Raw genomic sequence first — 11,131 nt, forward strand, 5'->3', positions numbered from 1 at the left:
AGCAGATTACTCAGCACTCTGTAGCCACAGGGCGGTTGAGTTTCGGGTCAGCGGTAACACAGTGGCGGCTGTATTGTGGGGGGGGTGGTGGGGTGGGTGGGCACAGTGGGTCAGCACTGCTGCTTCACAGCTCCAGGGTCCTGGGTTCGATTCCCGGCTCGGGTCACCGTCTGCGCGGAGTCTGCACATTCTCCCCGTGTCTGCGTGGGTTTTCCTCCCACAGTCTGAAGGACGTGCTGGTCAGGGTGCGTCGGCCGTGCTAAAATTGCCCCTCGGTGTCCTGGGATGTGTAGGTTGGAGGGGTTAGTGGGTAAATGTGTAGGGGTAGGGGGACGGGGCCTGGGTGGGATTGTGGTCGGTGCAGACTCGATGGGCCGAAGGGCCTGTTTCTGCACTGTAGGGTTTCTGTGTAACTCCCAGGATGTTGATAGTGGGGGATTCAGCGATGGTATTGCTATTGTACATCACGGGGCTGTGGTTAGAGTGTCTCCTATTGGTGATGGTCGTTGTGTGGCACTTGAGTGGCACACATGTTACTTGCCACTTGTCAGCCCAAACCTGGACACTGTCCAGATCTTGTTGTATTTGAATGTGGACTGCTTCAGTATCTGAGGAGTTGCAAATGGTGTTGAACATTGTGCAATCATCGGCTAACCTCTCATTTCTGACCTTTTGACAGAGGGAAGGTGATTGATGAAGCAGTTGGAGATGGTTGGGCCTAGGACACTACCCTGAGGGACTCCAGCAGAGATGTCCTGGAGCTGGGATGACTGACCCTCTGCAGCCACAACCATCTCCCTATGTACCAGGTATGACTCCAACAAGCGGAGAGTTTGCCCCAATTCCCATTGATTCCAGTTTGGCTAGGGTTCCTACATGCCACACTCGGTTGAATGAGGTCAAGGGGACTGTCACTCTCACCTCACCCCTGAAACAAGGATCTTTTGCCCGTCTTTTGGACAAAAGTCAAGGGAGCATAGGAGCAGGAGTAGGCCATTCAGCCCATCAAGCCTGCTCTGCTGTTCAACTAGATGGTGCCTGATTGCCTACCTCAATGACACCTTCCCACACTGTCCCCATATCCCTTGGTGTCACTAGTATTCAGTGATTCCTGTTTTGAACATACCCAATGACTGAGTCTCCACAGCCCTCAGGAGACGAGAACTCTAAAGATTCACCAACCTCTGAGGGACGAAACTCAGCTAATGTTCTGGGGGACTGGGGTTCGAATCCCACCACGGCAGGTGGGGTTCAATAAAAAATACCTGGAATTAAGAATCTACTGATAACCATGAAAGCATTGTCGATTGTCAGAAAAACCCACCTTGTTCACGAATGTCCTTTGTAAATCCAGGCCTTCTCTTTGATGAGGTTATACTTACCCAAGTGCCCGGTCTCTCTCTGTCCCTGGGGTCTAATTTCCAGAATATTCTCTCCAGCTGCCGTTAGCCTGACAGGCTCACCTGTACCCACCACCTCCCCCCTGCCTCGCCCTTCCCCTAATATCTATTTATAATGGGAGCCGCTGGAAAGTTGGCCAGTTGCTGGTCTTTTCCACGAGGTTTCCAAGGCACACACAAACAGAAAGCAGTCGGGAAGTATTTACACATCGGCTCTGTGTCATCCCACGGTGTTTGCACATCGCAAAAGCAAACCGTGCGTGAGTCATTGGCCTGGTTGAAGGGGGTTGGGGATACGAGGCTGGATGTTTGCTTGGCTGCCTGAACCACACAGGGGTGTAAACTGGACCAGGAGAGGCCGAGTGCTATAATCACTGGGCTATTAACCCAGAAACTCAGCTAATGTTCTGAGGGCCCAGGGTAGGATCCCACCATGGCGGGAACCCTCTGGACATCATCGTTTTGTCCACTCACTCCATCTGTCTCTGCCCTTCCTTCCTCCCATACTCCCTACTTAACAGGTCCCTACTTAGTGGGGCGCACACTGCTGCCTCACAGTGCTAAGGACCCAGGTTCGATTCCCGGCTCGGGTCACTGTCTGTGCGGAGTCTGCACATTCTCCCCATGTCTGCATGGGTTTCCTCCGGGGTGCTCCGGTTTCCTCCCACAGTCTGAGAGACGTGCTGGTTAGATAGATTGGCCTGACTTGCCCCTTTGTGTCAGGGGGATTAGCAGGGTAAATACGTGGGGTTACGGGAATAGGGCCTGGGTGGGATTGTTGTTGGTGCAGGCTCGATGGGCTGAGTGGCCTCTTCCTGCACTGGAGGGATTCTCTGTTTCTATGAAGAGGCATTGACCGCAACAAAAAAAAGCCTTTCCTGAGAGTTCGGAAACAGGAATCTCCAATCGGATACACACGTGGAAGTCCGTTCAAGCTGAGTATCTCCCTGGATTCCCCAATTATCTGGCCAACACTGCCAGTCTGGCATTGCCCAGGGGGCACCCCCTTCACCCTTGACCTCTCTGGGGGCCTCAATGGCCTCCAGTTCTACTGGTCAGGGCAACATGGCTGTTCCCCGCTGCCAGTGAGATCGCGGGAGCTAGGAAACTGGGCATGAACCTGATTTCTCAGCGATTTTACCATGCCCATCGATGAGCAGGATGAGCTGGTATAATCATGGCCATTGCGTCTGTTTTCAGGTCCAGTGGTTGCACAGGCCCCCAGTGAGCGGAAAGATCAGAAACTGGTGTGTCATCTCTGCATATCTCCGAGGCATAAAACACAAGACCAAGTCTAGAGACAGGGAGCAGGTCACATCCCAGTAACAGTTACTTGCCAATTTTCACCAAAGATTTGTTTCTTTAAATCTCTAATCATCTTCCACAGAACAGGGCTAACTTCAATAACTTCTGTTATGAAGGAGGGGTTAATCCCCTCTCTGAGAATTAATACCTAACCACACAAAGAGAAGTACCTTGCCTACTTCTGTTAAAGTGAGTGAGAAATAATATGACCTGCTCTTCATCAACTTTGTGGTTAAATCAAAATAACTATCTGAGTCCCTCTCTGTAAAATCAACAAGTAACACTTTATTTATCTAATTAACAGTGAACAGGTTAACTAAGCTATTAACAAACCCAATAAAACACTATTCTGATAGAATGCTGTTTCGAGAAATGCAATTCCCACTTATGAACAAAAAAAAATCATTTTTAGTCACTCTCAAAATACAACCAGGTTTTATACATATTCTGTGTTTCTTCTTTGCTATCTTCACGATTGAGATCAGGCTTTCCTTTAAGACATAATGAGCTATGGCAGAGGCAGTAGCTGTTTCTCTAATGCAGTGTCTGTGGCAGGTACTCTTCTCCTGTGCCACTGCTGCTCCCCCATCACTTATGCCCCTGATGATACACCAACATCCCCACAATAGGATTGGTTCGCAGGTTGCCAAGACATCAAATTTAAATCTAATAGGCTGCTGTTATTCAAGTGACTAATTTAAATTGATTGGACACAATTCAAAAACAGCCTGTTGCCTTGGCAACACAATACAATATTTCACTTTGGGCTCTCTGTGTACTACATTTTTAAAAAAATGTTTATGTACAGGAAAAAAAAACACTTTTTAAATAGACACTTTTAAAATCACCAACTTCTGATGTGGTCACCCTGAGCGGGTGACTTGGACAGGCTGGCTGAGTGGGCAAATAGTTGGCAAATGCAATATAACGTGGGTAAGTGTGAGGTTATCCACTTTGGTGGCAAAAACAGGCAGGAAGATTATCTGAATGGTGGCTGTTTAGGAAATGTGACCAGGATGTCATGGTGGAACAGTCGCTGAAGGTTGGCGTGCAGGTACAGCTGGCGGTGAGGAAAGCGGATGGCATGCTGGCCTTCAGAGCAAGAGGATTGGAGTACAAGAGTAAGGATGTCTTGCTGCAGGGCCTTGGTGAGGCCACACCTTGAGTATTATGTACAGTTTTGGTCTCCTTGTCTGAGGAAGGACATTGCTATTGAGGGAGTCCACCGAAGGTTCACCAGACTGATTCCTGGAATAGCAGAACTGATATATGAAGAGAGACTGGATCAACTGGGCTTGTACTCACTGGAATTTAGAAGAGTGATAGGGGATCTCACGGAAACATATAAAATCCTGATGGGACTGGACAGGCTAGATTTGGAATGTTCCCAATGCTGGGGAAGTCCAGAACTACAGGTCACTTTCTAAGAATAAGGGATAAGCCATTCAGGACTGAGATGAGGAATAATTTGTTCACTTAGAGTTATGAACCACCGGAATTCTTTACCACACAAAGCTGCTGGGGCCACGTTGTTAGATAAGTTCAAGAAGGAGCTGGAGGCGGCCCTTGTGACTAAAGAGATCAAGGGGTATGGGGAGAAAGCGGGAGTGCGATACTGAACATGCATGACCAGTCATGATCATATTGAATGATGGTGCAGGCTCGAAGGGCCAAATGGCCTACTCCTGCACCTACTTTCTCTGTTTCTATGTACACACAGACGGTGAGGCGAGGCCAGAATTGAATCCGGGTCCCTGGTGCTGTGGGGCGGCAGAGCTAACCACACTGCCAGCCTTACGTCTCACTTGAAAGATATCCACTGCCCGCCATGGGTAAGGGACGGACAACGGGAAGGTCCGTTGACGCCGGGAGGGATTTTCCGATCTCTGTTCGAGCGAGGTTGTATAATGCCAGGCAGCGCCTGTGACAGTGCGGCGTTCCCTCGGTGCTGCATTCACAAAGTCAGCGTTACTGCCTCCGGAGCGTGACTCTCAGCCACTAGCTTCTGACTCCAGCTGTGAACTCCTGGCCACCGAGCTGGCGTTTCCACTGACCTGTGGGGCACTCTGCGACCATTCTCTCTGAGCGTACGGCATTCTCGCGTTAGCGAGAAACAGGATCTGAAACTATCGATAAAACCCCCACTCTCCATTTCACACAACACAAATAACTTGTACAAAATCACTTCTCATTTTCCTCTCACTCAGTGACCATGTGTGGATCTCTTCGCCGCTGGAAGTTCAGGCGCTGGTGTCAACATCGGGACGTTTGCCCGGATAGTTCACCCCCTGACTGCCCCCCTGAGGAGGTCGCCATGAGCCACCTTCTCGGATTCATGGACGCTCCCTGGCACGTTCTCCCCGTGTCTGCGTGGGATTCCTCCGGGTGCTCCGGTTTCCTCCCACACTGTGGGTTAGGGGGGTTGGCCACGTTAGTTTGCCCCGGAGGATTGGCAGGGTAAATATGTGGGATTACAGAGATAGGAGAAGGTGGGATTGTTGTCAGTACAGACTCGATGGGCCGAATGGCCTCTTTCTGCACTGTAGGGATTCGATGACATATCCAGGGAACTGGAGAATTTATTCCACCGCAATCCCGACTTACGGATAGATGGTGGACAAGCTTCGGGGGCAATTGTTTGAGTCACTGACTGCGTGGAGTCTGCACATTCTCCCCGTGTCTGTGTGGGTTTCCTCTGGGTGCTCCTCCCACAGTCTGAAAGATGTGCAGTTTGAGTGGATTGGCCCCTTTGTGTCCCGGGATGTGTAGGTTAGATTAGCCATGATAAACGTGCGGGTTATGGGGATAGGACAGGGGGAGAGGATCTGGTCAGAGGATTGGAGAAGACTCAATGGGTTGTTCTGAACACAAGGAATTCTATGATTCCGTGAGTCAGGAGTTGAACTGATTTGCTTTTGATTTGATTTATTATTGTCAGGTGTATTAGCAGACAGTATTGTTCCTTGCGCGTTATACAGACAAAGCATACCGTTCATAGAGAAGGACAGAGTGCAGAATGTCACAGTCATAGCTTGGGTGTAGAGAAAGATCAACTTAATATGTCGTAGGACCATAAGGGATTTAAAAAGACCATAGTTAGAGAGTTTTAAAGGGTTAGGATAGAGTTTTAAAAGCACAGAACGAGAGTAAATGATGGAATTAGAGGGTTTACTGGGAGCAGCTCACAAGAAGTCGCCTCGTTCCAGCACCATCTCGAAAATCCAAAAGGTTACGCTCCTCACTTCAGAACCCCCAACCTCTGAGCTACTCCCTCAGCCACAACTCTAATATCTATTTTTGGTATTTATAGAATTTATGGTATTTATGGTATTTCTCGTTTGCTTTTTGGCCAATGGTAATCCCCAGGTTGTTGATAGTGGAGGGGGTGATGGGATTCAGGGATGTTAGTGCCACTGAGGGTCAAGGGGCAATGGTTGGATTCTCTCTTGTTGGAGACGCTCAGTGCCTGGCACTGGTGTGGCGCAATTGTCCCTTGGCACCTATCAGCCCAGGCCAGAATCTTACCCTGGCACCTCCCCCCCACAACCCCTTCTCCCCCTCCCCCTCACCCCCACCCAGGTAGGTCCAAGGGGAAGGGGTGGGGAGTTCAAAATGCATGGGCGGGATTCCCTCTGGGATTCTGCCCGCCTGGCTTGGCGAGGGGAGCGGAAAGTTCTGGAATGACGGTTTACAGCACTATAGTCGGAATATTATGTGAGGCCGAATTTAGAGTATTGTGTACAGTTTTGGTCACCTGGTTACAGGAAGGATGTAAATAAGGCTGAAAGAGTGCAGAGAAGGTTCACAAGGATGTTGCTGGGACTTGAGAAGCTGAGTTACAGAGAGAGGTTGAACAGGTTAGGACTTTATTCCCTGGAGCGTAGAAGAATGAGGGGAGATTTGATAGAGGTGTATAAGATTTTGATGGGTATCGATAAAGCGAATGCAAGCAGGCTTTTTCCACTGAGAAAAAAACCAGAGGGCATGGGTTAAGGGTGAAAGGAGAAAAGTTTAAAGGGAATATTAGGGAAGGCTCCTTCACACAGAGAGTGGTGGGAGTGTGGAATGAGCTGCCGGATAAAGTGGTAAATGCGGGGTCACTTTTAACATTTAAGAAAAACTTGGATGGGTTGATGGATGAGAGGGACGTGGAGGGATATGGTTCAAGTGCAGGTCAGTGGGACTAGGCAGAAAAATGGTTCGGCACAGACAAAAGGCCAGTTTCTGAGCTGTCATTTTCTATGGTCCTATGGTTACAGCCTTTACGGTGTCCAGTGTCCTCAAACTCAGGGAGTGAACCAAACTGACTGAAGACTGGGTACCTGTGATGCTGGAGGAGGTCGAGATGGATCATCCACTCGGCATGTTTGGCAATTGATTCAGCCTTATCTTTAGGCGCTGGGCTCCTCCATCGTTGGGGTTGGGGATATTCATGAAGCCTCCTCCTCCAGTGAGTTGTTTAATTGTCCACCACCGTGTGAGGCAGGACTGCAGAACTCAGGTCTGATCCATTAGTTGTGGGATCGTTTAGCTCTGTCTATCACTTGCTGTTTAAGCCGTTTGGAATGCAAATAGTTTTAAAGTTTAAAGTTTATTCATTAGTTTCACAAGTCGGCTTACATTAACACCGCACTGTGAAATTCGGGTTACACTGAGGGAGAATTTAGCACGGCCCAATGCACCCTAACCAGCACGTCTCTCAGACTGTGGGAGGAAACCGGAGCACCCGGAGGAGACCCACGCAGGCACGGGGAGAATGTGCAGACTCCGCACAGACAGTGACCCGAGCCGGGAATCGAACCCGTGTCCCTGGCGCTGTGAGGCAGCGGTGCTAACCGCTGTGCCACCGTGTCACCCCAAGCAGTCCTGTTTGATAACTTTACCAGGTTGAGGCCTTGTTTTCAGTTATGCCTGGTGCTGCCCCTGCCATGCCCTCCTGCCCCTCCCATTGACCCCTGGCTTGCTGGTAATGTTTGAGCGGTGGGATACACTGGACCATGAGGTTGCAGATTGCGCTGGAGTACCGTTCCGCTGCTGCTGATGGCCCACAGCGTCTCATGGATGCCCAGTCTCAAGCTGCTGGATCTATCTTGAACCTATCCTAATTTACACAGTGGTAATGATGCCAGTGGCACAGGTCCCGTCCCTGTAGGGGTTGTGGTAGCTTGTGGAAGCCTCGCTCTGCCTCTCTCGAATGGAGAGTGCATGGCCGGGGGTCCTTTGTGGAGTATGCTTAATTACCTTATCTTAGTGTCACACAGCAACATAGAGGGAAGACAGGACTTGATCACCTTCCACAGACCACCAAATATAGAAGCAGCATTAGGCCATTCGGCCCATCGAGTCTGCTTGAGGGCAGTTGAGGATCATCCACATTGCTGTGGCTCTGGAGTCACATGTAGGCCAGACCGGGTAAGGACGGCAGATTTCCTTCCCTGAAGGACATTAATGAACTTGATGAGTTTTTCTGACAATTGGCAATGGTTTCATGGTCATCAGTAGATTCTAGATATTTTCCAGATATTTTGTTACATTGAATTCAAATTCCACCACCTGCCGTGGTGGGATTCGAACCCGGGTCCCCAGAACATTAGCTGAGTTCCTGGATTAATAAACTAGTGCCTGCAGTAACTTCATTGCAGTGTTAATGTAAGCTGACTTGTGACACGAATAAATAAACTTTAGGGACACCATTTTAGGAGAGAGCTTCAGCCAGACAGCAGCATCAATGAGCTAAAGTACGTTCAGTGTGTTCGTCCATGGAGACCTCACACATTGCACTGAGCTCCGACATATCCTCTCCCATTGGGAGCCTCACTTCACTGGAGAGAGGGACCAGCTGGATAGAAACTGCGGGTGTGCCTCCAGCAAAGCCACAGTGTAAAGCATGCTCATCATCTTCCAGTCTCCACACTCACTCCCGTGTGTCTGGGGCTTTGGGCACAGCACCACACGCCACAGTCCGTGACCTACTGCACAGCGTCACGTTAAACATGTCTGGGGCTGGTCCCTGTCCGTGACCCACTGCACAGTGTCACGTTAAACATGTCTGGGGCTGGTCCCTGTCCGTGATCTACTGCACAGTGTCACGTTAAACATGTCTGGGGCTGGTCCATCCTGAGGCACTCACCTGGATTGAGCGTGACAGCAGCACCGAGGGTAAAGGTCGCTTCACTCACTCCCAAGGAGAGAGGCAGGTACGATGCCATGAGACCATTTGTCAGCAGGGATGAGAATTTTGAAATGTGTTGTGAAGTTAATGTTTACAAAATTATCTTAAAAATTGTAAAATGCTAAGAGTGGTAAAATTGCATGGTCTGTTAAAAAAGGATAGTTTTTTTTTGCTGTGCTTAGAGAGTTAAAAGAGATAGACATGCATGCAGTATACAGAGAACACAGAGTGAAACATTATATTGCAAGGCCAGGCAGTAGTGCTGCCAAGACAACAGGTTGCTTGTGAATTTTAAATAATCGATTTAAAATAGGCTTTTGGATAACAGCAGCCTATCAGTTTTGAATTTGGTGTTTTGGTAACCTGTTGACCAATCCTATTTTGGTATGTCATCAGGGGTATAACAGCCAGCTCCCAGCTCCAGAGAGTCAGCCAGCAACTGCCTCTGCCACAGTTCACAGCATGAGAGAGAGAGAAAGAGAGACACACAGTTTACCACAGCAACTGCCACATTTACGTCTTAAAAGAAAGCCTCATCTCAATCGCAATAGAAGATGGTGAAGATAGAAGGGGGTCAGCAAAGAAGACAGAAGATTCCAGAAGACAACAAACCTGGTTGAAATTTTGAGAGTGACTAGGAATTCCATTTTTTGTTTGTTAGTAAGTGGGAATTGTAATTATTTAAACAGCATTCTATTAGAATAGTGTTTTATTCAGTTAGTTAATAGTTTAGTTAACTTGTTCACTGTTAGTTAGATAAATAAAGTGTTACTTGTTGATTTTACAGAGAGTAAAAGTTGCTGAAGAGCAGATCACACTTTAACAGATTATGAGGCGAGTTACTTCTCTTTGAGCAGTTGGGCGTTAGTTTTCAGAGAGGAGCTCAACCTCCCCCTTAATAACAGATGAAGGTATTACCAAACCAAGAGCAAGCGTACGTCAGTGAGAACGGGATGAACGGACATACTGGGAATGGGAAACAGAGTGTTGGGTGAGGTCAAGGTTAAAGGTGGGGAGGCAATCTGGTCACGAGAGATTGGAATAGTCAAGTCGAGTGGTGACAAAGGCATAGAAAAAGTCTCAGTCTATCCAGACTCTGCTTATAACTCATTCCACAGGTCAATAAAATAATGAGAAGCATTTCAACAGCAGCTGAGATGGGGTGAAGAGAAACAATGATGTGGAGATTGGAGTGGGTCGTCTCGGGGTAATGGACCATCCCGAGGATCTCTCAGGTACACCCTTTTCAAAAAACAGGGTGACAAGTTGGGTCGACGGGCCTGTTTCCCCGCTGTAAACCTCTATGATTCTACTAATTTTACAGGAGATATGAGGATGATCTAAGACAGGTCAGGAAAATGGGTGTTGGGGCATGTAAACGTGTTTAATGGAATAGGCTGTTCCGTTTGTACAATAACGAGATGCCACATGTTCTGCCTCACAGAATCTCAGAGACAATTTACTACAGTGCAAGAGAGGCCATTCAGCCCATCACATCTCCACTGAAGCACGAAAGGCCCTGAACTCCCACCTAATCCCATCTGTTAGCACTTGGCCCATGGCCCTGAATGTTATGATTTGCCAAGTGCTCATCCAGGTGCTTATTAAAGGATGTGAGGCATCCCGCCTCCCCCACCCTCCCAGGCAGCGCATTCCAGACCCTCACCACCCCCTGGATGAAAATGTTTTTTCATAAAACTCCCCCTAAACCTCCCACCCTTCACTTCTGACCTGTGTCCCCCTCGTAACTGACCCCTCAACTGAGGGGGAACAGCTGCTCCTTATCCACTCTGTCCACAATCTTGTTCACCTCGATCGGGTCACCTCTCGGTCTTCTCTGCTCCAGAGAAAACCACCCAAGCCTCTCCAATCTCTCTTTGTAATGTAAATGCTCCATCCCGGTGAATCTCCCCCGCACCCCCTCCGGTGCCAGTAGATCCTTCTGTTAATGAGCCGACCGGAACTGCACCCAGAGCTCCAGCTGTGGCCTCACCAGAGTTCTCCACAACTCCAACACGACCTGTCTGTGTTTCTAACCCATGCCTCGCTCGATATAAAGGCAGGTGTCCCACCTGCCTTTTCTCACTGCCTGAAGATATGCCCTTCTCACTATTTGGACCAGCGGTGGCAGTTTCTGCAGTGTGCTTGTCTTGCTGAAGCTGCTGAGAGAGATTGCAGGCGCTGGGAGACAAGTGTGAAAACAAAACAGAGCGTAAAGAAGCTCCTCACCCCCGTCACGAGCACCAGTTGTAAA

The sequence above is a fragment of the Carcharhinus amblyrhynchos genome, unplaced genomic scaffold, assembly GCF_965287045.1.
Source record: "Carcharhinus amblyrhynchos unplaced genomic scaffold, sCarAmb.v2.hapA chromosome_287, whole genome shotgun sequence".
Taxonomy (NCBI): domain Eukaryota; kingdom Metazoa; phylum Chordata; class Chondrichthyes; order Carcharhiniformes; family Carcharhinidae; genus Carcharhinus; species Carcharhinus amblyrhynchos.